The sequence below is a fragment of the Cavia porcellus genome, unplaced genomic scaffold, assembly GCF_034190915.1.
Source record: "Cavia porcellus strain 051 isolate PalLab524CR breed Dunkin Hartley unplaced genomic scaffold, mCavPor4.1 scaffold_13, whole genome shotgun sequence".
In the NCBI taxonomy this organism is placed as follows: domain Eukaryota; kingdom Metazoa; phylum Chordata; class Mammalia; order Rodentia; family Caviidae; genus Cavia; species Cavia porcellus.
The window spans coordinates 54,062,501-54,090,241 of record NW_026947496.1 but is presented as its reverse complement, the minus strand read 5'-3'; the positions used below and the strand labels follow the sequence as shown (position 1 = coordinate 54,090,241).

At 41.0% G+C, this 27,741-nt stretch overlaps 1 protein-coding gene and 1 long non-coding RNA gene across 9 annotated transcripts in view; one reads left to right on the top strand and one right to left on the bottom strand.

Moving 5' to 3' along the window:
- Nucleotides 1–27,741, top strand: part of Foxp1 (forkhead box P1) — a 562,135-nt gene that overhangs the window by 280,107 nt on the left and 254,287 nt on the right. The window lies entirely within an intron of this gene.
- Nucleotides 5,210–15,071, bottom strand: LOC134478579 (uncharacterized). 3 transcript variants are annotated; one of them, XR_010051336.1, is made up of 3 exons: nt 14,842–15,071; nt 13,332–13,512; nt 5,210–7,291 (listed from the first exon to the last, which is right to left on the bottom strand). It is a non-coding gene; the product is annotated as an uncharacterized LOC134478579 (long non-coding RNA). The 3 variants fall into 3 exon arrangements; XR_010051335.1 differs by lacking the exon at nt 5,210–7,291 and adding an exon at nt 10,285–12,225; XR_010051334.1 differs by lacking the exon at nt 5,210–7,291 and having other exon boundaries at nt 10,285–13,512.

The window sequence follows — 27,741 nt, the reverse complement described above, 5'->3', positions numbered from 1 at the left end:
CTTAGATTTCCTGGTTTCTGTTGGAAGGCTGTGAATGTCATCCCCAAATCCACTGGGGCAGCATGTCTTAGGGGTATGGTCAGGGTTTTTTCTCTGGCCAAAGTCCCACTTTGTAGCTCTTAGCAGGGATAGTTTGGGCACAGAAAGATTGCAGTTTGAAGAAAGTGAGTTCTTAGATCAACAGCCCTAATCAGAGCTTCCTTTTCATCCCTGCCCTTCAGTTGCCAAGCCCTATTTATTTAGCCTCAGGGGCCCTTCTCCTGCCTCGGTCCCTCTCTCCCTTGCCTTCTGACTGCAGGAGGGACATTTGTCTCCACTCACAGCTTTCAAAGCTCTTCTTCCTAGCCCCAGCCTCCCTTTCTGCTAGTCTGGCCCCAGCTTCCATAAAGCAGATGGGTGCTGCCTGTGGCCCTGGCCCCTTTGGGCGTCACGGTGGGACTCAGGTCCTCAGAGAGCTCACTTCAGACCACGGCTTCTTCCTTTCTGTGCCCTGCCCTTGAACTTTTACAGTTCATGTTGTTGCTTCCTTCAGTTTTGGATGCCAATCCTCCTCTTTTTTTTTTTCCTCCTGTCCCATTAACGTCCTACTCATCCTTCAAGGGTTGGCTCTGGAAGAGACTCTGTGAAGCCTTTTCAATCTCACCCAGCCTGTGTGACTCACTCCTTTGTCTGGGCCCCCACAAGTGTGTGTTTGTATTTCATTATAACCTTTGTTCTAGTCTACTCTGTATTTTAGTGTGTTCCTTTTAGATTTGAAAGCCACAAAGTCTTGCCTGAAGCTAAAAACCTATTAATTTATTTTCCTGTGCCCCAGAGTGCACTCCCTGGTGCTTAGGTGCTCTGTGGATGTTATAAAGCACAAGCAGAGCAGTTACCATTTTGTTGAAGGCCTAACTCATGGACAAGTTGTAAATATGACTGATATTCTCATTTTACAGATGAGAAAACTGAGGTCCAGAAAGATTATGTCACTTCCTTGGGTCACATATCTGGTCAGTGGAAGGGTGGGCATTTGTACACATGGCCTAGTTCTGAAGTCCATGTTTTTTCAACCAAGAAGGCTGAGATGTACTGAGTCTTAGTGATTTGCCACAGCCCCTGCAAAATCAGATAAGAGCCCAGTCCTGAGGCAGGCACGGTTGTGCATACCTATAATCTCGGCACTCCAGGAGGCTGAGGCAAGAGGATCACAAATTAAAATCCAACCTGGGCAATTTAATGTGAGCCAGTCAGATCCTGCTTTAAAATGAGCAAACAAACAAAAACAAAACCTTGGGGTTGTAGCTCAGTGGGAAGGCTCTGGGTTCAATCCCCAGTACTGGAGGTAGTGGGAGGGAATCCATACTCCTTCAGTAAATACTCACATGGCTCAATTTCTTCATCTGGCCACATTTTCAGAATCTTTTTCCTCTCATCTTCTGACTCTTTTTACTCGTCATGTGGTTTTTTTTAGTGTGTCTAAAACTGCTGCAAAGAACCAGAAACAAGATTCCTAATCTGTAGATTTGGCCATTGGGCTTCCATAAATGGCCGCCGGCACATTTTCTTGTTGCATCTGAAATTCACCCTGAAAAGGCACACAGTGCTCATCTCATGAGCTGTAGGCAGCAGGGATCCAGTTTGTTTGGTGTGAAGCAGGAAGAAGCCAGCAGCTCCACATTGCATTCCCTGAGTTCTTCAACTACAAGTACAGGTGACATCCAACCAACTTGAAGGAAAAGGCTTGGTAGAGGAGGGGCTGCGAACCCCCAGTGGAGGAGGAGTTGGGGATGGATAGGAGCAAGATGGTTCCCAGCAAGCCGGCAGCTGTACATCTTGATCTGCTTGTCACTGCTATGCAGCTCAAGTTGCGTCTTGGCGGTCTGTTTTTTACCCTTGTCAGTCTTCTTCGATGGCTCAGTCAGGCAGGTTGGTCCCACACATCTGGCTCATGGCAGGGAGCAGGCAAGGGATTTCATGCGCCCTGCATGCAAGGGTGGGGCGGGGATAAGGTTCCCAAAGGAAATTGAAGTGAGGATCAGTTCTAGTTGTGCCCCCAGTTCAACAGATGTCTGCTGTGCACCAGCTGTATGTGAACAGTAAGAGTTCACCAGGCAGAGGTGTTAAGTTTGCTCTTTGAAAGTCCTAGCCTTTGTAGTCCGAGACCTCTTTTCTGACCAAGATCTTGACTCTGTTATTGATGATGTGAGGAAACCTTCCAGATCACAGTGTGCTTGATGGGCCTGTGTTTACCTCATGTGGCTTCATGTGGTGTGCAAGTCACGGGGACAGTGAATAGGCCAGGCATACTGAATCTGCAAACCTGAAATGCTGAAGAATCTGAAACCCCTGGAGCACCAACATGACACCACAGACAGAAAATTCCACACCCAGACAGATGCAGGTCACAGTCAAAATACAGGGACACCCAAAATACTGTGTAAAATTACCTTCATGCCATGTTGATAAGATGTGTAGGAAACAGGAGTGAATTTCATATTTATATTTGGGTTCCATCCCCAAGATATATCATTGTCCTGAACAGGAAGACATCCAAAAGATCTGGAATCTGAAACACTTCTGGGCCAAAATTGGAGATAAGCACCCATCCTGTGCTAACATACCAAGACCTGCAGCTTCGCTCACAAATGAAGGCCTTTCTCCAGCAAGTCCTAATAAAACGCAGGCCCTAAAAACCCATCATCAAATAATAAAAGAGAAATAGAATAAATGCACGATTCATGAGATTAATATAGAGCAGGAAGACAATCTTTTTTTCCTAATAATCTTTACTTTTATATCCTACTTTATGGGGGCGCTGTTTAATTTCATGTTCATTTACTTTAATTATTTCTTGCATGTAGTTCACAGGGAAGTTTGTCATTCCCAACATCTAAAAAATGACTTAAGTTTTGCTTCAGATGCTGTTAGAATTAATATATAATAAAACTCAATATGTATATTTCTCATTTTTCACCTCAAAGGATTGTTCATCATAATAGAATCAGTTTTTTTTTTTTTTTTTTCCAGGGAGATTTTTATCAGACTTACAAGTCAAATTAGGTGAATGCATTTCTTCTGCTAATAAACAGAGAACCTTCCCCTGGAACCATCTTCACACTGAATTCCAATAATTCAGTGTTTCCTCGCCTTGAAAACTCAATGGGTAAATGACTTATGGAAAAAAAAAAAACGCACCATAAATTTATTAGGCTAAAAGGAGATTGTTAACATTGAAGAATTTAAGAAGATGTAAGTGAGAAAAGATGTTAAAACTAAGATATAAATATTGAGTGTATGCTAATTTTATTAAAAATTAATTTTAGGGGAGTAGTTTAATCTCCCCTCCGAAAGCAAATTATTTTGGGAACTGATTTTTATGTGTCCATAGTTGCATTTATTTCTACGAGAACAATACAAGATGGGCAAGAGACTATTGTTTCCTTACCTAAAAATGTTTTGTGTTCCTAATGTAAGGATAATTGCATCACAGGCAGGACAGGACTATGTCAAATGTTGGCTGGTGTGACTGCTGCCCACACTGATTTGTTTCTCCATGCGAAGGCTCAAGGTTGATTGCGGAAAGATTTGAGCATTGAAATTCTTAACAAGTTCTTAAAAGAATGGGAAGAGAGGGTGGCTTCTTTCAAGTGCCTTTATTAGGAGAAGATGTAATTACTAACTCATGGCAGGGCCAACAGTGGGCTCGCTGATTTTCTGTCACCTTGCATACACAGGCCATGTTGCTGTGACCACCTCATGCTGCTTGCTCCCAAGTGTGTCACATGCTGAGGTGCTAGGCATTTTGTCCGCTTCATAACTGAGAAACGCTTTCTTCATGGTATGAGATATGGCCGGTTTGACCCTGTGGAGGAGGTATGAATGTGGATTTGCTTTTACCCATGGATCAGACCAGCTGTAGTGAAAGATGAAGGTGAACGGGCTGTTTAGGCAGGAGCTGTTGGAATCCAGTGTATAAATGACAAGTGAGACATTTTTCAGTACTAATAGTAAAGCCCTCTTTAGTGTGTAGTTGAAATTCACCTTCTCTCATAGTTTTGCACAAGATTGAGAATAAAAATGGTTATGATTGATGAAGCATTCAGTGTATATCTAACTGTAAGTTAGACTAGAGGGACTTTTAAATCACCCAAATGAAAGATTGCATTATCATGAACATTAATATGTAACAGTTAAGTATGTCATTGCTTATCATAAGTCCTGGCATTCACAGGGCTCTCAGAGGCCAACCAACCAAAAAGGAAACACTTTTTAGCAATTGCCAGTCCACAAAACCTCCATGAATGTGGCCAGCCTGGTTATCCATACTCTTAATAGGTTATTCATTTTTGTGTGCCCATCCTATCTGTAGATTTGGTCATGTTGTGCGGAGTGTAAAGATGTCCCCTGACGTATTCTGAGAAGACACAGACAAGGTTGAAGTTAGAAAGGGGACTTCACTGCTAGTAAGAATAGGACTTAAGAAGGAAAACAATACGCAGTAACTTATTAAGGTGATAGAAGTTACATTCGCTGGATGTTTAGAAAATTTTAAAATTTCTTAGAAATCTATTGTCATTTATGTTTTTGACAATAAACTGTTTACCTCTAGAAAAGCAATTCTGAAGAACAGAATTTGGATCCTATGTTTTTCATCTATAGCAAAGTCTTCCTTCAAATTGTTGAAATGTTTATTAATAGCAAACAATGGAACAATAACCAAGAATGTTTTCTGAATTACGGTTATGTCTTAATAGTCAGAAAAATTTAGAAACTGGCAGAGTATCCTTACAAATATAATGCAGAAAATATAAATGTTAATACTTTATCTCTTTGTATTTAATTATATATTTAAATGAACAAATACTTTTCTCTCTTTTTAATTTGGCATATGCATTATGTGAACATATGTTCATTGAAGCTTTCTTTATCTTTATGTCTATAGCACACCAAACCTAGTAGCATTTTAGTGGGATGAGCTCAGTAACACAAAAAATTACAAAAAATATGTCACAAGAGAATTAAATTTTTGAGTTCCATACTGAAAGAAGAGAGAAAGAAAAACAAATAATACTCAGTACCTGATGCATACTGAAATTTATTATCATTAAATATGGATGATGGTGATGATATGATAACAGGTACAAATTATTTTTTATTTTAAACAGAATAAAACTTAACAAAATAAAATAGTAAATCCAATCAAAACAAAACAGTGAAAGAGGTACAGAACTTCAAATTAGGATAAAAGGAAGTCAATAATGGCTACCATATTATATCTTGTTATCTTCAAAATAGTTGTCCATACCATCAGGCATAGTAAAATCAAATAAAACAAAACAGAGTAAAACCAATCAAAACAGAACATTGAATAAAATAAAACAATAAATTGGAACAAAACAACAATATTGGATTTCAAAAACAAGACAGAAGGAACCCCCCCATATTTGCTATATTGAATACTATTATCCTCCTGATAGATGCTCACACCACTGGCCTTGGGCCTGAAAAGTCAATCAAACAATACAAGCATTTAGTATTCTTGTACCTTAGTTGCTATCAGCTTAGCTTATCCTCCGAGTCAGCCTGTTGCTTTCAAGGAGACAGAAGTATGTTCTTGATTCTCAACACTCATGATGGTCAGCTCATAGGAAGGGCAAACTGGCTTGTCTGTCTCCTGGACCCCCCATGGTTTTCATGATTCACAGCAAGGGCAATGTGGCTCTTGTACTCCTCTCAGACCCAACATGGCTTCTGCCTACTTATGGGAAGAGTGAAGTGGCTTCTCACCCCCACTTCTGTAACAGGTATAAATTACTGAGCACTTACTATATACCATAGAAGAGCTTGGGCATCATAATTTAATTCTTACCACAACCCTATAAGGTTATATATGTTTCTTCTATTTAAATGTTGTGAATGGAAATCTGAGAAAAATAGAGGTCATCCTGGTCTTCCAGTATCAGGCAGCAAGAAATTACAGAGGGGGCTAGCAGATGGTTTGCATGTCGTGTGGTGCTTAACTCTGCACTCTGTGTACATGGAGCTACCCTAACCTGCACTGCAGAGTTTCTAAGAAGGTATTTGTTCCTCACTTATACTTCCTTTTACCACCTTCCTTTTCCCTCTCTGTGTATACATGTGGGGAATGACAGACACTGTCAGGCTGCACCCTGCACAGACATAGCTGCCTGTTCCTACCGCTGGCTGTGGCTGACCCCATCCCTTGAGCACTTGTGTTCATGCTAGACAAGTGGAAGGCATGGGTCTCTCTCCTTCTGCAGCATCTGAGCACCAGGCCCAGCTCAGGTGACTGCATCGCCCCATGCGCTGGGCCAGCATCTCTGCATGTTAGGACAAGACACATTAATCCCTCGCCCAGCAGTGACCTGCTTTGTAGTTGGAGCTGCATGTGTAACCTACTTTGTGACTAGGTTTCCTGTGATGGCTGTTGCCTTGGAACCTTTTGTGTCCCTTTTCTCTGTTTCTGTTTGCTGAGACAATCACAGCACCTAGAGGTGGGGTTGCTGGTGGAGTGGGTGTGGCTTGTTATTGCACCAGAAAGGCAAAAGTCTTGCCTGGAGCTGGCATGTGGGGATAAGGGACTGATCTTTTTCCTTGAGGATACTCTGAAAACTAAGTATTGTTTTCTGCAGTGGTAAGTTGTTACTGAACTATCTAGGAGAGAATTGGTTAATTACACTTTTATTACTCTAGTTCCCTCCAGGAAGTGATTTTTCTCTTGTCATTCCTGAGATTTAGGATGTTTCAATTAGCTTGTGTTCATAGTACACCATACTAATAGAAAACCTGAGTAACAGTGGATGAAAACTTAAGAATATTTTGTATTTCCTTGCCTCGTTTGAAGGTAGGCAGTCTGAAGACTTGTTTGGCACATCAGTAATGTTTAATTGCAGAGTGGGCATGTCTGTGATTCTTTTAATGTTTCCCTTATGGCCACAAGATGGCTGCAAAAGCACCAGGCATCACCTTAGTTTATTATGGCATTTAATAGCACAAAATAGGTAGAGATAAGTGTAGTGAGAGAGAAAGGTTCTCTTTATGTCCTTTTTTTTTTTTACCAAGGAGGAAAAATCTTTTCAGGCATTTTGCCTTTATGTCTTCAAGCTAGAGCTAAGAATCTGGAAAAGGGGCATATCTTACTTTTTTTAACTTGGGGAAGGTTGGAGGTGGGAGAGAGGGGCGACAGAGATTTGGGGACTGGCTGTTGAACAGGCATCCAGTAGTATGTTCATAGGGGAGAGCACTTCATACTTGATCTGCTAAGGTCAGCATAGAGTCCAGACTGAACCTGGCAAAGGACAGAAAGATAATAAGTAATTATTAGTTATACAGTGATTTAGGATGGCTATGCTTTTGGATTCCCACCTCACCGTTAAGGTGTCAAGAGTCAGTGAGAATTTTGTTCTCCACTAGGATTTCATCTCAAGATCCTAGTTGTTTGTCCAAGAAATACTTTGTATACTGCCCCGTTCCTTGCTCAGGCCCTCAGTTGTGGGTGTTTCACCACCAGCACAGGGTTCTGTATTTGCCAAAGAAACAGCCTGACAGCCAGGGTGTATTTATAACATCCTGTGCTGATTTTACAGTCGCTTTGTTACATCAACACTAACCTTTCTTCCTGATCGGAAAAATTCATTACACCTTGAGTAAATGCATGCATTTTCAAGGGAGGTACAGACTAGAGACATGTTCCTGCTTGGGACACTTTCGTTGTGTCCCTGCTCTTGTTGGCAAGGAGTGTGAGTTACTTGAATCCTTAGAACTGGATTCTTTTTGCAGAGACCTGATGGCTCAAGAGACACAGTTGACAAGCAGTGAGTCCCAGCAATAGCAGCATATACGATTTTTTTTCCAGTAGTAAAATTAAAAAAAAACAAAAAGATGTTGCAACTAGCTTCTTAGAAGAGTGCACTCCCTTCTATTCCTCCAGCATAAATCTTTCATTTGAGTTACACAACTATATGCATCTGCAGTCTTGTCAAAACTGTGTTTACAAAAAATATTTTTAACCAAAATTTAGTACAAACAGTGCAGCGGAAGAATAGAATTTTTAGGAAGTTACAGCCGGTAATACTTTAAATCTTGGAGAATTGATGAATATCCATTGAGAAGAAAGTACAATTTTCAATTAATATAAAGAATCTCAAACTGGAGGCCAAATACCCATCTGCTGAAGATGTGATTCTCATGAATATGGAGATTTTGCGACACCTCTAAAACCACATAGTCCAAGATATGGCAGCCGCTTGGCATGTGTAGCTTTTTAAATTAATTAAAATTAAGTGCAATTAAGAATTGGGCTCCTCGATTACTCCCACCGTATTTCAAATGTTGAGCAGCCTCACCTGGCCCCTGGCCGCTCTGAGGAAACTATAAGTGTGGAATATTGCCATCGTCACAGGAAATCCTGTTGGTCGATGTTCCTCAACCAGGAATGGCTTCCTCCAGGAGAGGAGAGTTGGCAATGCTTGGGGACATTTTGGAGGTCACAATTGATAGGAGCTACCAGCATCTAGGAATGCTGCTAAATATCTTCCAGTCACAGAACAGCTCACACAGTGAAACATTTTCTAGTCCCTTGTCTCTTAGTCTAACCAGGGAAACCCTGTGGGTGATGACCCCCTCCCTCCTTAGCCAGAATTTTAAAGCAGTTTATTCACATTTCAGGCAGTGTGTATTTGGGCTATCATATTGGTACCCTAGTAGGGTTAGCATCTGTGATTGACTTCAGAGATGACGCATCTTCAGTTCCATGGCTCTGGTCAGAGGCAAGGGAGTATTCACAGGGTGGACTAGGGAGTCCAGGTGACACCATGTGACGAGGCTGGGAATTCGGGCTGCTGTGCTTTTAAACTTCCCTGTCTGCCACCTTCCTGCCTTGTTTTCTCAGCCTCTTCCTATTCAACAGAGCCAGTTATCTAAATCTGGATGGCTTGCAGTGGTGTCATACTCCAGGTGGGAGTGGTAGCCAGGGCAACCCTCTGGGCAGGAGGGACTGGTACTAACCGTCCTTCTTGGCAGGAGTTAGACATCAACATGTAGTTCCAGGGTCAGATGCTGCAGCCAGAGCTGGGTTCAGTTCTGGACTTCACCACTGGACCATTGTGTGGTCTCAAGAACAGGTAATTTAATTTCTTTGAGCCCTGGTCTCTTTTATAAAGTGGGCCTGATGAAATTATGAACCTTATAGAGTTAATGTAAAGACTGAGAAAATGCATGTAAGATAACTAGTGACATCCCTTGCATATTAAAAAAAGAGTAATTGGCAGCATCCATTATTATTGTTTTTGTTATTGTTTATGTTGCTATGGTTTCTGGTCCCAAGAAAAGCTGACAGAATTGGGCTGGGATCCATTCTTGCCCAGGGCGAGGAAATCAAGGCCTCCTCTGCCTGGTAGGGCTGACAGGGCTGGAGTCCAGGCTGACAGCCAGGCCTCAGGCCAGACCCCACCCACCCCTCCCACTTGAATGGTGCTTACTTTAAGGACTCTTTCCTTTTTGGTCCGTTTGAATAGACTGCCCCACATTCTGCTGTTACTTTATCATCCTGGACCAAAGTCTGTTCGGTTTATTACCATATGGTGAATTTTGCAAATATATATTATTGTGTTTTTACTGCTTATATCTCCCTCTGGGCTTGAGTTTGATGTTAGGTATCAGGTGTTTAAAAATTAATGACATATGACAATTAATAGCCACACAAGTAAGAATCACTAAGAATTGTTGATTCTGGAGCACAGAATGGGGAGGTCAGGGATAGAGTTGAGTGTTCTGTGTGCTGTCAGTTACTCACAATATCCCCTTAATTAAATTATTTAAGTGAAATCTCAGTTTGCCATGTCTGTGAAATGGGGGAAGATACTGTAAAAATTGCACAACAGATTGTCCTCAGTGCAGTATTTAGTAAAGGATAGTTTTTTTTTTTTTAGCACTAATGAACCAACAAGTGAGTAAAACAAAGGATGGTTTCTGAATGTGTCACTTTCCTTTCCTCAGTACCATGGAGTAAGCATGGTTGTAGCATGTTCAAGAGACGAGATTTCATACTGAGATTAATAGATTGTTCTGTTTAGAATATTTTTATGTCTCCTAGAGTAAGTTTATAGTTTTCCTAGAGGGTTGGGAGTTTGGTATGGTAAGAATGTTTTTTTTGGTAGAAATTTGTACATGAGCTTCACTGGTATGTGTCTCCGTGTATGTCTTTATGCAGTTTGTGTATCACAATTGATTTTGAGTATATATATATATATATATATATATACATACACACGTGTGCCAATATTCATGTGTAGATGTGTTTATTATTCATTGATTTTCTATAATACACGCACATGTTTATTTGTGTTCTATACCACCTGTAGATTGCTTTGTACAGTATGCACACATATACATACACATATAGACTCGCAATATGAGAGGAGGCGGACTTAGCCAGGATTCGGACCCTGTCGCTATTCCTTGCAGCTGTGTGGCCCTCAGTGACGTACATCCCTGTCTGTGCTTTTGTCTCCTGAGTGAGGCAGGAGGGTGGTAGGTACTCACTGTTGCACTGTGCTGAGAGGAGCACAGTGAGGAGCGTGTAAAAGTTGAGTCGTGCTGTGCTAAGGCTCCCACTGTCAGTGTGACTGTTTATAGCTTGCTGCCAAGCTGTCTCCCCCAAGTGACCCCACCCCTTATCTCATGACTTTTCCCCCCACAGTTAAGTTAGACCATTCTGTCTGGCTTCTCTTGGCTTCCCAGCATCTGTGGAAGCTCTGAAAAAAAAAAAAAAAGAATTCAGAAGTATTGTGGGCCAGCAAGTTTGTGTGTGCTGGCCAGTTTTCAGTGACCTACCCTGCCCTTTGTCCTTGCAGACCTTGTCACTGGTTTTTGTGATCAGTGGCCATAAGACAAAAGGGCCTTCCAGTCTGTCTTTGTACCCACGTGCCACTCCATATCAAGTTGAAAGGCCCGGTGTCATCTCCCTCCACAGGCGAGGTCAGCAGGCCAGAGGCTGTTGTGTGAGCTGACTGGCTTGACCTGGACACAGCCCCTGCGGACCTAGACAGGAAGTTTCCTAAGTCTGCATTAGACCTCATGTTGGATATTTTTAGTCCTCTAGTTGAGTTTGCTTTGGGATCATCTGAGTTCTTTCTCACTGTAGATCCAGGCTTATTAGCAGACAAGAGAATATAGCCAATAAACAGGTCTCACAGGACATGTAAATTTCTACAGGTATGGAATAGTATCACTAGAAGTGTATTTGATTGCTTTGTGTTCCCATAAAGGCTAACTAACATATATCATAGAGTTAGAGAGCTACATATAGAGAACTGTTTTGAGTTCCTATTTTGCTCCTTGTGGTTGCAGATGACCTAAAGCCAGCTCCATCTGGTCAAGCAAATAAGGGAATTTAGTTAGCCCATGTAGCTGACCAGTCTAGGAGGAGGAAGACCGTCCGTCCTCTGTAAGCATTGTTAGAAATCCGCTGGGCACTTGTGTTCTGTTCTGTGCTACTGTGTTCTGGCCTCTGTTCAGCCTTCTTGCTCTGTGGAGGCAGCCCCCATCAATGCTTGTGAAGCTTCAGTGGGCCAGCAGGACAGTCTTCCTCACTCACAGTGGTTTGTGCAGAATACTGGTAGCTGAGTATCCTGTGTCTGGCTTGGGCCATGTCCATCCATCAGCCAATCAGTGAGGCCAGCAGAGCAGAAAGAACGGATTGGTCAGTTTTGTCTAATGACTCCACCCTTGAGATGGGAGATGTGTCCTCCTCCTGTGAGAACCTGGACTGAGAGTGGGGAATGAGCATTTCCCCAAAGAAAAACCAGGCTGTCGGCATCAAAGGAAGGAAGGGGAGCATAGATTGTACTGATAGCTACAGCCGTATCTCCCTTTGCTTTTCATTGTGCTGCTGAGTTGAGGAAAATCTTCTGCCTGTGGATGTGTAGCTGTCCTCTCCTGAGCTGCTGGCAGGCAGGCCTTGTACATGATTTTATTTACAGCACCGGCGCACCTCTCTCCTTCTTTGCAGTCATGATACCCCAGTCTATCCCCCAGAGGGTGGAGTAAATGGCCTTCTCTGTGCCACCATCAATGACATTCCTTAAGGTGTGACAGAGCAGGCCATCTGGCACTTGTCCCACTGTCTTTTCTCCTGCGCAGGGGAGAAGTGCATTCCAGGCAAAAGGTCACAGCTCAGTGAAGCACTGCTGTCTCTCAAAAGCGTCTCCCCCATGGTGGGTCCTGAACAGAGAAACGCCAGAGGAATCAGACCCTGGCCGGATTCCCCCTTTCCCTTTGTGAAACCTCCCATCAGTTAGATTGCAGAATAATACATAATGAGAATAATTTCTGAATAAAATTATAAGTTTGAATGTTCTGCACAGTACTTTTCCAAATATTGGATAGATTTTATTTTTTAAAGATGCTAGCACTGAGATCACTGGCCCATTTCAATTTTTATTGAAACAAATAAACCCAATAAAAACACTTATGCTGAGAGCTGTAGCACCACAATAAAAGAATCACCCAGTATTCAATGTATTGATTTATTTATTTACTCCAACTGGAAAATCGAGTATTGTGTTAATGTATTTTATAAGAATCACACTGCTCAATGAAATGGCTAATTTATTTTAGCGTATACATAAATAGCTAGCAATTTTCCATGAGACAGGCTAATGAAAATGATGCCATGAAATTGTCTATACTATGAAGAGTGACGGAGACGAGTTATTATTGGTGAGTGCTAAGACGCACTGAACTGGTCATCATATCTTTGAACTTTTGAACTGCTACTGTTTGGTGTGATTTATTGATTTTGCTATCTCTGTTTAGCTCAACTTTAGTTTTTGCCCAGCCGTGCAGATAAGTGGCATAGGAGATTTAATTTCATGGGTATTTGGGGTTAAAACCTATCTTTAAGAAGAATGCTAAACATGTTTTAATAAAACATGAGTTGCAGACGGTTTAGGTTTCTGTATGATATGGATCTGATAAGAGCTGAGGCAGTTTAGAGGCCAGCCCCGAGGATCCAGGCTGAGGAAGAACTCTCTGGGCTCGGGAAGTTTTACCAGGCCCATGTGTATTTCATTTGTTCATTGAAATGAAGCCCGGCTTCATTTTTAATGATTTCTATCACTTATTTGCTTGCCTGTGTCCTTTTGCGCCTAACATGTTTTGCCTCTGGGCCTGGTATGGGGACTTGCTTTTCTGGGGCTCTTGTGGGCAGCATTATGGTTCAGTCCTCCGGTCCTCTATGCCAAGGACTGGATACTGTTTGAACACCCTCATTTGGTTTGGGCAGATCTCTCCGGTAAACTGCTTTACACAGCAACGCTTGTTCTTACCTAGAGGAAGCCTATAGGGAAGCCTGCTCAGTGTTGGACTGGCTGGCTGTCCGCTGCTTCTCTCCTTCCGGATCTGTTCTCTCTCTGGTCCCCCTCAACACTTGCTGTCCTTCTCATCGGCTGGCCCTGACCTTTGCTGGGATGTTTCACTGGCCGTATAGAGTACGGGCGGGGTGGGGGGCTGGGGGAAGACAGAGAGAGAGAGAGACAGAGAAAGACTCAGAGAATGAGAATATCATATTGAGGGTGGCAGGAAAGGAGCCTTACTTTTTATTGTTGTTTTTAGATCTGCAGAACTTTTCTTAAATATGTAACAGTCTTTGGAACTCCTTCTTGATATTTTTATTAGCTAATTTCTCAAGCATGATTTTTTTTTGTGCTTTTTTTCCCCCTTGTAGGGGATGGAGGGTTGGCTATAGGAGGTAGGAATGAGCTTTATCACATAAAAATAATCATCCTGGAGATTTCAGGTAATAAATTTTCAGGCATATGAACAGTTAAGAGTCTTCACTCAGTGACACAAGGTAATGGTCTCGTTCTTTAAAATTCTGATTTATTTAGAAGGTACTTTAAAATGACCAACTAATTTTAACCTTCAGGAAAAGATGGAGGGGGTGAATAGAGAAGGCTTGGCTCTCTGCAAAGGTTTGAAAATTCACATCCCTTTAATGATTAAACTGGCAAGATCTTTATTTGGATGTTAAAAGATTTTTCTTACATTGCAGACATTCTCAGTAAATTTATAGGCAGATATTTGAAAACATCTAACACTTAAAATAATAAGAGATGAAGAGCCTGTTTGTACTAGAAAACAAAATTAATAGGAACGGCTAAAAAGGCAGGATTGACCCCAACACCATTAGCTGAAAAAAAAAAATTCCATTTCATCGCAACTATGTTATTGTTTACTTTACCATACACATCCTAATATGGTTACCTCCCTCTCAGAGGCCGCCAAGCCCCGGGTTGGGAGGCCCCCTCTGGGACAAAGCTCCTAACTGTCTCAGACAATAAGAAACAAACGGTACAACTCCACAAAAGGCTTCCCGGAAAATAAGTGTCAAATAAATCCTACAGAACTCTTGCTTCTGCCACTGAGCTCTGTATATGCAAACCTGTTTTTATGCCATCGCTGCCTGAGTTGAGCTGCGTTTGTTTGGAAATGTAAGCCACTGCCTTTTCTTTCTCTTTTCCTTTTTCCCTCTTTTCTCACTTAAGCAGAGGGCTCTGGATTAATTTCTTGAGACGTATCTTTGCATTCATGTCTCATGAGTTATGTTTCCTGGAGCCTTTTACTAGGAACATTAAGGTAAGAATGTTGATTTAGCCTGGGACCTTTGTCACTCAAACTAATGCTCATCAGTGAAATAGACATTGGGAAGAAATATTGCGGACGTCTTTTGTGGTCCCCCTCCCAAACAGAGAGGTGCAGTTGCTTTTAATTGTCATGCATGGATTGGAAAAAAAATACCACCAGTTGTGGATGAGATGAGCAGAGGTGTGTACTCACTGGTATAAACACTGCAGAAAACACCCCGATCTGTGGCAGCCACAGCAGTGTCATTAGCAGGCTTTCCTGTTGTTTCTTCCAGTTCTTCTCTACTTGGGGTATTTCTTTTTCTTTTCCCCACCCTGCTTTTTTTTCTTTCTTCAACTCTCCTGATCTTTTCCAAATCCTCATGGTCTTGAGGCTTGCCTGTTATTATCTGCAACTGCAGAACAAAGGTAGGTTGCTCAACTCTGTGCTTCGGGGGAGGGCCAAGTTATTTTGGGAGGGATGTCTCCCTAATGCATGAGTGGCTGGCCTAAAAGGGGGGGAGGGAAGTGGCGAGATCATGCTTGGAGCCGAGGGATGAAGAGCGCACGCACTGTGGCAGCTTTTATGTAGTAGAGTTTATTTTTATGCAACTTAAAGAAGCGGCAGCATCTTTAGTAGAATGGACTCATTAGGTCCTGATATTCTACACTGATGTTAACACAGATGTGTACATTTCATTACCAGGCTGGCAATCAGACATTTGGGGCTGCTTGAATTTGTGACAGGAGATAAGATTCCCTAGTTAGATTCTCGTTGGAGTTTGTCAACGTTAAATAAAAACCTAGGAATTTTTCTTTTTGCTTTTTCTCGTACATTTTAATGTAAAGGTGTGTTTGGATGCATGGCTTATTACTTTTTCTTTTTCCTTTAGTCTAATTGCTTTAATTCCCTGGACACCTTCACTTATTTCTCAATTATTTTGTTCTCTAATTTTATGTAATCGGGTGCTCTGTTGGAGCCAAGGTGGAGGTTTGCTGTTTTTAACTAATTGTGCCTTGCTGGTGACAATACAATAGAAAGAGTAAAGACCACAAGAAATTCATCCCCACCTAAAAAGGGGATTGGAATAGAGTAGTGTAGATTCATAATTGAAAACGAGAACAAATTAAGCCTTGGTGAGGGATATTACAGGCTATTAATCATAATAAATATATTTGGCAACGTTGTGTTTGCATTCTAGTTTTTAGCTTTAAAAAAAAATCAGTTGGTGATTAGAAGAGGGACTAATTCTTTGGCTTGTGAAATGCTGGTCTGTACTCATTCATTAGTTCAAACCACATTAAAAGCATTTTGTTCCAGGATCAAGTATGTCATTCCCAAGCAGACTCAAACCCATCCTTTTTCAAATACAATCTCAGGATCATGCCACAGTGCTTGGCTTTTTTTGCATATCGCAGCTTTAGCAAAGAACTTGAGTGCTAAGAATTTTATTTTATATTATTACTACGTTCACATGTTCCTATTGGTTTCTTGGCTGCAGACCATCTCTGTGCACACACTGTACCCCTGTCAAGGTGAAGCTCTTTGAAAAATAGAAATCCAAGGTATTTAACCAAAATGAACTTGAACAGTCCCAAAGTTTGTATCTTAGAAGGCTGCTAATTATGCTTGTGGTAAAACATATCTGAGTGGAAGGTTTGGAGTCCAAACAGAATCATGGACTGCTTTAGAAATATAACTGTAGTCTGTGCTTTTAAAGAGGTTTATTTTTACTTTGGGGCCAGAAAGGGGGCGATTGGAATTAGTAGCCTTTAATTAGACGGGGAGATATTCAAATTTTACAGGGATTTATGTTAGAACATGGAATGGCGGGTGGCTCTTTCCTCATTATGAATCCTCCCTGCACATAATGAGGTTCATCATTAGTTGATGGAGTGAATTTGCCCTAGCTCTACCTTGAAAGGCACATAATTTACATACTACTTCAGAGCCTAAGCTTTAATGGATTCCTCGATGAATAAAATGAAAAGCTACTTTCTTTAAATTTTTGAACACTGTTTAGATAATACGATTTTAATAAGACATTCAATTTGCTTGTTAAGTATATTTGAAAGTGCTTTTTTGGGGGCAAAATATATTTTGGCTTGCTTTGCTGTGTATCACAGTGGTGGTTACCCTCACAGATGCATCAGAGGACATACTGGGTGCAGCTAAGAAATTGGGGGAACCAGACGGGGAGCACTTCTGCATGTCAGTCTCAAGATCATTGACAAACCGTTTTGTATAGGAACTCTTCTGATATTAACTGAGTATAATAAAAAGGCTGAAAACAAGCTTATTATTAATGTCTGTTATTAGTGTTTTACACATACAAAATTTGTGTGCATCTTGACTATAGTTAACATTAACAGAATAGCTAGTCATATCTCCTGATTTATTTTAATGATTGAAGAGTAAGAACTTCTCTAGTGCAACTGCGCTTTTGAAACTGCTGTGCAGCTATGGTTCAAGGAGGAGAAATTGAGTTCCAGGCTGTGTGATATGTTATCAGGGCATCAACACAGGAGTGTTCTGGTCTACCCCATAAATTCAGTGAGTTTTCCTGGCTCTGTCAGTCACTGTTCTCTCTTTTGGCTGGAGCCGGGAGAGATCAGCTTTGACTTGGTGCTTTTAGAACACGAATATCTTTTAAATAAGAATGAGGGCTTAGTAATAGCATGTTATTGAACATGTCCTTTGCTTGTTGAAGGCAGGTCATCCCTACATCGTTATCATTACTGCAAGTGGAAACAGGTTTCTCATGGTTTGTCACTTCAGGAGCAGGGAAGGTGTCTAAATGTAAGCGAAGCCGTGTTTTGATAGAATGTTTTATTACCTGAAAATGATCAGCATACATTAACATTAATAGAATAGTCCATGTCATTCTTTTTTAGGTGATTTACCCCTGCTACAGACCTGTCTGCTTAAAAAAATCCTTCCTCTCTTCTAAAACATATATTTGTTTAGAGAGTTTTCACTGAAGTGTACATGACAATTACAGCTGTTCATTAACAAAATTGGGTATTTGTTTTAAACTTTAACCAATCACTTTGATATGCTAATTATGGTGTAATTTAATTTGAGCCCTGTAATGATGATGCCGTTATTATGGACATAAATGATGCAGTTAAGCTGAGAGTAATCTCATTTGCATACTGTACATGCCAGTAAATTAAGCCCTTTCTTCGACTGCTTCAGCTTTAATTTTCCACTTCTTTTCACACAGCTCCTTTTCAGCCCCTCTCTTATAAGCTCACTTTGTAATAGTCCTGATGACTGTTTGATGTGAAGAGTTTCGGCACCACAATAATGCACGACAGAAGATGTAACATTTAAAGCATCCATTATCTTGCTGAGTGTTCCTTTAAGAAAGACGGATTAGAGAGGGTGGTGGGAGACCCAAGTGTCCTTTCCATAGGATGTCACAGGCCCCCCTGTTAAAGTAATTTGAGATGCCAAACGCTCTCCACTAACCCCCAAGTCAGACTTTGGACCTATTATTTATACATGATGTTTTTCTCCTCACTGTACTGTAGTTCATGGTCACATTTGTGTGACATTCAGCAGAAGCGGATTTTATGTGATACCTTATAGTATTTGGAGTTACAAATTTAATTCAGCTCAAATGTTAAGATTCTTCAAATATGAGCCTTTGTAGATGTGATTATAGCTTTAACCAATTCTGAGATATTACTGACTCCCATTTTCAAAAGGAACTTCTTTTTTACCCGTTGCCTGGAGTAGCCACAGGACACAAATTTTTCATCAGCTGTGCAAGAGTGTCACACTTTGCACATGGTTTTCCTCAGTATGGAAGCTCTTGGCTGCCACCCTTCTTGAGCCAGGAAACCAACCATGTGCCTTTTGATAGCCTTTGGCCACTTTGCTATCATTTCCTTTGAACCAAAGAATGCGGAGAGCATAAATAAACCCTTCTGTGTCGTGAGCAGATTCTCCCTGTGGCTCTAGCTAAAGCCAGTGGGAGTTGAGTGGGTGTAACTGAGGACTGAATTTAGCGCTGTGTTTTTGGAGGGTCATGGGCCTAAAAATAGTTCAAGCTGTTTGACTCTGCTGCAGGCCACTTCTCAGCAAACCGAGGAGTATTAAAAGACAGTGATTGGCTGCGTCCAACTTTCTTAGAGCATGAAAGTCTTGCCCTTCCTTTAAGCTCCCCACTTCTCTACCTCTTGACCTACAGTTCTGCCAACTGATTTCCATCCTTGCCCCACCATGTTCTCTGGTAGAAGGCAGCCTTTTTTTAATATTTTGGCAGAAATAATTTTTTTAGTATCGCCATGGCAAAGTACACATAGGACTCACTCATTTTGGTGGCAGTGACAACCAGGATATTAAATTTTTGCCCAACTTTGGAAATTGTAATAGACTTTAGCATCTCATAATTGTTTATGCATTAAGCAAAGGCAGTCTTGCTATTGACATATCAGATTGTCTTAAAGCAATTTAAACTTAAACGCATACCCTTTGAGGGCTGTTTTTCCTTTTACATAATTTCAAAAGTATCATGGCATGCAAAGATATGTACAGAGCTTGTAGAAATACATTGTGTATGGCTGTAGTGCTATACACAATATTGTGTTTATTGAAAATATGTAAGTTTTTGGTTTTCAAGCTTATGGAGACAAGAGGAAATCACTTCATATAGTAGTGCAAAAACTTAAATTTTTATTATATACTGAAGATGAGACTTAGTTCAGTTCAAGCCCCTAAGCAAACAAATAATCCCAGTATGAAATTTTTACTTCAGGAAAATAATTAAACATGTAGATAAAGTACCACTTGAGCATAAACTCTCTGAAGGCAAGAAATATTCATCCCTTGAATGAGTCATTGCATGTATAGTGGTACCTCAGTACATGAACTTAATTGTTTCCATGCTTCTCAGATTTAGTGGTTAAGTTCAATGTTGACTTCATGGAGAAGTTTGATTTGGTTCTCATCCCATTAAGTTTGTGACCAGATTAGTGGAAAGAATTAAGTTTGTGAACCAAGATGCCACTGCAATAGGTGTTAGAAAAGTATTTCTCAGTTGAAGTCACTGTGGTTCCTTTTAGAGGCTTCTGAGCAAGGAAGAAAGCAACTGAGAAAAGGGTAAAAAAAAAAAGTGCTTTTTGAAGTGTAGACTCTTTAAGATCTACGCTGATATTTAGATTGTAAAACCTTTTAGCCCACTTTCCTCAGGCCCCTCCTTGTGGAGGAACCACTCAGGAGTGCATCGCATTAGGAGCACCTTGGACAGGAAGCCACTACAGTCCAGATGAGTGGTTCATTCCTGCAGTGATGACAGTAATCAACAGTCATTGAGCGACAACTGACGGTTCAGCTTGTGCCATTCACTTGCCATGCTTGATGCTCCCAGAGTTTTAACAGCAGTTCGAGTTGGATGCCATTATTGTCATCTTTTCAGTTTGGTTACTGTGGAGCAGATGGTGCCCCAGGTTACACTGCTGTTAGGACCAGGACCAACACTTGTACTCCTCAGGAAAACTCCTGAGTCTGTCTCCTGGCTACTCCACTTGAATCCTGCTTTTCACTATGCGCACACACACACACACACACACACTTGTACTCCTTCAGGAAAACTCATGAGTCTGTCTCCTGGCTACTCTCCTCGAATCCTGTTTTTCACCATAAATGTGCGTACACATGAATGCACACACACGTATAGATGCACACATGCACGGGCATTATTCCTGGGAGGTATGTATATATGTTTATGCTTACTCATTGGACACCAGACAGTAGTGTTCAGGTACCAGGCTAAGCACTTTGTATATCTCATTTTCATAGAGGCCTTGTAAAATAGCTATTATTCGTGCTTACTTAATGAGGAGACTGACATTTGTTCAGATTAAATGACTGGCTCACACAGGTGGAAGATAACTGACCTAGGCTCTAAACTCTAGCTTATCTGTCTGCAAAAGCCCTGTTTACTTAATCACCACTGCATACTCCGTCCTGATCTATAGATACCTGGAAGGTGTTTTGTGCTCTTAAGAGAGTTAATAATTGGCTTAGTAATTTTGCAAATGTTGAGTGCCTGTGGTATGTAAGACCTTTATATTTATTTTTGAAATTTAGTCTTTAAATGTGTGATTGAAATAATTGAAAATCTCTTAATTCCTCAGTTTTCTAAAGTGATATAAATTCCTGGCAAGAAGCCACCTGCTCTTCCCCCACACACCCCCTCCAGACACACAAACTAGACTGTAGTTAAATTGTTTTTTTCTTGGGGGAGAACAATGCTGTACTGCCTCCTTCTCTTTGATTGAAGTCTTCCTTTCTGTCATCTTGACAGGTGACAGGATGAAAATCATCTGAAGAATTTATAGGTACATAGATCCATATGTTTTTGTACATCTGCCCATGTGCATGTGTATAGGCTCATAGCTTGCATATATATATATATATATATATATACATACATGCCATGTGCACAGAAAGCAGTGGAAAAAAATCTCTACTTCCTTTTCCTAATACTCCTTTTCTACCACCGTTACTTGGTTCCATATTTCAGCAGTCCCAAACCAGTTATGTGAAGTCATAATAATAGACAGCATAAGGCATTAGTATATAGGCATCACTTCCCTTGCTGTACAGAGCAAACTCTTAGACTAGAATTTTGCTGTGCTTGTGGGCCTGAGCTGTGGGCACTTTTTGCAGATGTGCCAGCAGAACCCTTGATATGCACCTTAAAAGCTGGGCATAGTGGTGCACACCTGTAATGTTAGCACTTGGGAGGCTGAGGCAGGACAATCATTGCATGTCTGAGACCAGCATGGGATACAAAGTGAACTCAAGGCCAGCTTGAACTGCATAGCAAGACCCTGCCTCAAAAAGACCCCTCCGCAAAAAAAAGTACCATACATAGTGTACGCTGGAACTTGAAGTCTTATTAGAACAAAGAATGTAAATTATCTTGTTAATCACTTATACATTTTTTGCATGTTGAATTTAAAATATTTTTGACACATTTAATTACTTAATATTTTAAATGTCAGCTTTTCTTCTTAAATCTAGCTGGTAAAAATTATAAAATGATATATATGACATGAATTTATGGTGTTCAGTGTGTATCTGTGAGACAGTATAGCTCTAGAATGTACAAGCTGTGTGTCTAGACATGATGAGGCAGGGTGGCCCAAAGATTTATTCTAAAAATGGATGGAGAGCACAGTGAAGTGTGCTGCAAGGAACTTGTCCCGCCACGAGGGCTTGGAGAGGCTACCTCCAATAACAAATGTTTCTACATGGGAGAAGATACAGAAGCAATCACTGCAGTCCTTGTAATACTTTATCCTTCCTTATCAGATTAAGGAGATAGCACCTATCTCACTGTTCTGTAAAACTTAGACTTGCAGGATGTTTCTCACTGAGCCTGTGCCCTGGTGCTAGTAAAAGTTGGCTCCTGTTCTGAGATGGTTCCCTAAAGCTTTGGAGATGACTGTATTCTACAGTTGATTCTTGGATCCTAGTGCCATAGGCCCCCACTGACTGACACATTTTCCTTGTGTAAATGGACTTATGTGTGTGTGTATGGGTGTGGGTGTATGTGTGTGTATGTGTGTTGAGTCAGGATCTCACTCTGTAGTTCAGTCTGGCCTTGAATTCACATATAACCCAGACTGGCCTTATATTTATGGCAGTGATCCTCCTATCCCACCTGGTGAGTGCTGGGGTTACAAGTGTACAGCGCCCTGCATGGCCAATGGATGCATGTATTTCTTTGACACCCCTCCCCCCCCAGTACATATTCTACCTCTAGTCCAGGTGTATCCTGTTTTAAATACTTTCTATGTAGATAGTTTTTCTAAAAGAGAGGAGCAATAATGTGTGAATGCATATTACTCAGCAATTGAGTACCTGCCTTGAGTATGACGAACTCCCTGCCTTCAGGAAGCTTGCTGCCTGGATAAGGCGTGTGAGAAATGTCATAGATTGCTTTACACTAGCACAGGAAGATTCAGTAATGATTGAATTACAGCTATGTTGTTTGACTTGCAAAAAGATTTTCTGGGGGTTGGGGAATCAGTTGCAGCTCTTGTCTAACAGGCGCAAAGCCCTTGTTTCAGTCCTCACCAATGCAAAAAAAGGAAAAAACAAAAAAACAAAAAAAACCAGTTCGTTGATTTTTCAAGAGGATTCTTAATCAGTGCCTGTTAAAGATTCACATATTCCCCACTTTCTATTGTGTAGATGATTTAGGGGAAACATTATTATAATGATAAATTTTCAGTAACCTCAACCATGGTGGGTTACGCATCTACTAGTTCTTACCCTAAACATCCGTGCTAACCATCGAAATCCCCCGGGAGGTTGGTCTGCAGTTTCTTTTCTAAGATTTTTTTTTTTCCCCATCAGAATAAATGGAAGCCTTCACTGGAATGAACACATGGAAATTATAGCTGTCACATTGTCCATTAAAAGCAGGCATTCGAGTGGGATATTATCCCACTTTACTTTTTGGTCCTTAAGAAGTCAAGGGACAAAGTATTAGATGTGAGGTGGCCATGGGAAGACTGGGTCTTGGCAAAGATCAGTACCCAGCATGAAATGTGCCCACTTACTTGTTAAGTGCTTAAAATTTTCACTCCTCCCTCTGCCCTGGTCTGCCTTGAAGCTGCGCCTTCATTAGTATCAATTGGTTTTCAGGGTGTTTATATCTCTGGGCCACTGGCTCCTGGTTATGATTACTGCCTGAAATTTTCCATACGGCACTTCCATCTTTAGTCTTCTTAGCCTCAGCTGGCCTAATGGCGACTCTCTGAACCTTCTCGGGGGAGTAATGTTAATGGTGGCTCTCGTTCTATGCATAACTGGGGAGGAAAATGTCTTCAGCTTCTCCGCTCTCAGCAGTTCTCTGCAGCTACCCAGCAAGCCATCCTCGGAACAGAAGTGAAGAGCATCCCCCCCACCCTGTTGGTACTGAGACTCCAACTCACAGCCTTATGCTTGCCAGGCAGGCACTTACTCTGCTGAGCTAAATCCCCAGCCCGTGAAGAGCATTCTTGAGGACGTCCTTGGAGAGGCAAAACTTTTCATAGGCGGTATGCCTTGAACCTCTAAGATTTTGCAGAGTAACTGCTATCCTGCCTCATATTATTAGTGGCAGATCTTTTTTTCTTTTTTCCTTTTTTTTTTGTGCCAGGGATTGAACTCATGACCTCGTGATTGCCAAGCAGGCAATTATACCCCTGAGCTAAATCCCCAGCCAGTGTCAGATCTTTTGCAAGTGGGAAGATGGAACATGTTCTGGAAGGGCCATCTTTTAATAATCTTTGCTTATCCATTTTGTCAAGTAGTCTCCGTTGCAAAGGCTAAATGTACAAATTGGTCAATTTGAATTTGGAATATTAAGAAATGGTTGTCCTTTTATCGCACAACAATGATAACTTCAGATATTTGTCCCTGGCGAGTGTTGGGCAAATACTCTGGTTGTCCACAAAGATTCTTTGTTTTTTAATGCCCCAAACCTTCTTGAATATTTATACCAAACTTGTTATACAAATGAAAACTCCTTCAGTGACAGGACACTGCAGGCAGGGCCTCTTTCCATCTCTGGCATGCATGAAATGTCCCTACTGAACAGTGTAGAAGGGAGTTTGTACCACCAGACCTCAGTAAAGGTTGGACAGAAGCCAGGACTGGTAGCAGCCTTAACACCTCAGCCTCCCCAGTGAGTAATAATGTACTTTGCTGTCATATTATGAAGTTTCATTTGGAGTAAAAGTGGTGTGGATGTTACCAAGGTCTTAAATTCTCTTTCTCACCTACTTCCTTGAATTTTCAAAGTGTTCTTGCGTACCTTCCATCTAGGCATCCTCAAAATAGAGGTCTTCATTCTCATTCTTGTCCTGCATGACAACCCCAGGAAGCAGAGAGTGATCTATAGAACCTTGTCCTCCGACCTTTTTATCAGTCTTGGATAAGCTGTGCAATGTGAAAGCTTGGGTTGTTCCTCACAAGTTTGTAGGATTTGAATCACAGACCTTTTCTCTTGTTGCGAATTAGAAACCATTTTTTGTTTTGAAATTACTGTTTGAAGTCTAGGGATGTGAATAAGGCTCCTCCCATAGAGATGACTTATTCATTTATTTTAGCTTTAGTTTGCTTACAGTGATGATCTGGAGCAGCATTTATGGAGTCTGCTGGAGTGATAGCTAGCAGACGGTAGATTATCTGTTACTGCCTCTCCCTTATACTGATTCTCATACCAGACATTACTAATTGATCACAGTACTCTCTCTCAGCAAGCCTAACTACGGTCTATGAATCTTTCCCTCAATATTCAGCCACCTCCAGTCAATAGCATTTGGCATGAAACCTCTGTGCCCTCCTTGCTGTGCTATGATTTACTATAAAAGAATTTGACTTATTGAATACTGTTAATAAACAGTGGCACATCTTTTATCTTCATATTGTAGATAATATAAAAATTATCTCAGTTTGCTCAGCCACCCAGCCTTTTCAGAGTTAGCTTTCTAGACACATATTCTTCTATAGTAGTGACCTGGGAACAGACTGGACTAGCTCCAGAAATCCTGTCAAGTGGTGGTTTTGAAATGGGCCCAGTGCCAGTTCCCCTTTTGACCATGCCACTCTTTTCTCAGGCACAGAGTTCTTTTCACCCTCAGTTGAAGGATCACCTGGGAAATAGATGTGGCCCTGCCATAGGAGATAACCCTGAAGTCTTTGGCAGACCGTCTGTTCCTCTCACCCTACATTTCTAGGATTCTAGGTTCTGATGTGCCACATTCTTTGATATTCCCATAGACCATATTGTAGTTGGGCCCACCAATTTTTTTTTTTTTTTTTTGCACCAGAATGAAAAGAAAATTTCTATCCCTTATAACTTCTGTTGTTATTTTACCTTCTTTTTCCAAGAATTTCTCAACTTGGGGCTGGGGATTTAGCTCAGCGGCATAGGCACCTGCCTTGCAAGCAGGCGGTCATGAGTTCGATCCCCGGTACCGATAAAAATAAAAAAAAAAAAAAAAAAAAAAAAAAGAATTTCTCAACTTTTTTCTACTCTGTATTTGAAAAAAATTGTTCAATAGATCGTGCCTGTATATAGTCTGTTCACTTATTTTTCTAATGAACAAAGAACCCTAGAATTATCCAAAATTTATACTTTCTCCAAAATGACTACAAGATTCATGTCTTGGCTTTACTTATATCTCTTCCATTGCATATTTGTAATAAATTCTCTTTTGAAAGCTCAAGAAAAGCACTCCTGTTTTTTGTTATTATTTTGTTTTGTTTTAAATAATGTAGCTGTGGGTATATTGGTTCTTTCTTCATTTCAATGTAGAAAGTCTTGTTTTCTAATTCATTGAATTTACAAGGTAAAAACAATCATTTCACTTCTTGCATTATATAAAAGAAGAAAGCAACATGTTGACAAGTACTGTCATCTGCACACGTCACCGTGCTTGTTTTCAGGGTTTTTTTTTTTTTTTTTTTGTGGTATAGGGGATCAAACTCACGATCTCACACTTGCCAAGTAGGCAAGCTTATGCCACTGAGCTAAATCCCAGGCCCCTTCAATTGTTTTTTAAATTTTAAAGCCCAGTCTTCATTTTTCCTAGTCAGTATCAGTGAAACTAATTCATGGTTCATTTAAGTGAAGAAAGTGTTTCAAATTGCCCCCATTGAAAAAAAAGGACACTTTTGTTGTCACCTGCAGAAACATGATTTTTCCACCCAAATGATGTATTCCTGAGCAAAAATTTGCAGATTTGCTTTGTGTACCCCCTCTATAAAAGAAAAGTAGAAAATACAAGTGTCTGGGTAGTCAGAAACTACCAGAAAAATTTTTCCCTTTCTCTGGCAAGCTTGCTATACTTGTAGGTGTACCTCAAATAGAACAGAATGTGTGAAAACCATTTAAATGATTATTTGATAATTTAATAAAGGAAAATGTTTCAAGCCACCACACCCCTCCTACAGTTGATAAGTGATGCCACCTACTGTGAAAATATTTTACAAAACACTTTCATTTGGAATCAGAATCAAATAGAAATTTTTAAATAAAACATATGTAGGGTTTTCTTTTGGCTCCTCTCAGTTTTGGGAGAGGATTTCAGCTCTGTACCTTTGAGTTTGTGTTACCATCTCCCTCCACAGTGTTATCACTTTATCCACAGGTTTGGTGTGGCTGGATCTATTTATAGGTTTTAGATAGAAACTGACTTGTACTACAGTTCTGCTTATTTTTGGTTGTTAGTTGCACTTACCACCTTAATTGTTTGTACCTGTTTACTGTCCTAGATAAGGGAAATGCCCCCCGCCCCATGCCCTGTTTTTCGTTTTGGGATGGAGGAGGATTTATAGAGTTTACTCTTTCATATGCACTGGACAAGCAGGGGACCCTCTAAGGGACTTTGTACGCCCAAAGCATTTGATACACAACTGTAAATTTCTTGGCATCAGGATGAGGCAGAAGCACCGCTTGCCCTTGTAATTTCACTGACCAGTTGACCAGTTCTCTGCATTTGCTTGCTGAGCAGTTGGTTCATAGAACAACAATTTAAAAGAAAAAAGCATCCATTTGAAAAGCTGCACAGTTAAGTTGGCATCTCTGAACATTTAGCAACCACAGAGTGATATTGTTGTAAGCTTGCAGTCCTTTGGGAAGCTTTGTTTCTCTTTCTCTTCCTTTACCAACCCCCTTACCCACCCAGCATTCACTGTTTTGGCTGTGGTGTCTGCTTCTGCAACCCTGTTGTTTGGCACACCTCCTGGAACCTGAGGCTGCCTTAGGAACTCTAATTGTGAGCAGCAAGTTTCCAGCAAGTCTTAGAGGTTGCAGCGCCTTGGAGATGATGTGAGCGTGACAGAAGTGGCACAATTATCCAGAAGTCCTTGATGAAGCAGTAACCCTTAAGGAGCGGATTCAAGTGGCTGTAAGAGCTTTCTAGAACTGAAAAGAATGGGCTGCCCTACCAGTACACATTATATCTTCTCATTGTTGCTGTTTACTTGACGGTGGGTACCTTAATGGGATGGTGGAGAAAGACACTGCAGTCCATCCAACTTCCAGTCCATTTTTTGGGTGGGGGAGGGTAGCAGGGGAACAGAATTTCAAAGCACTGT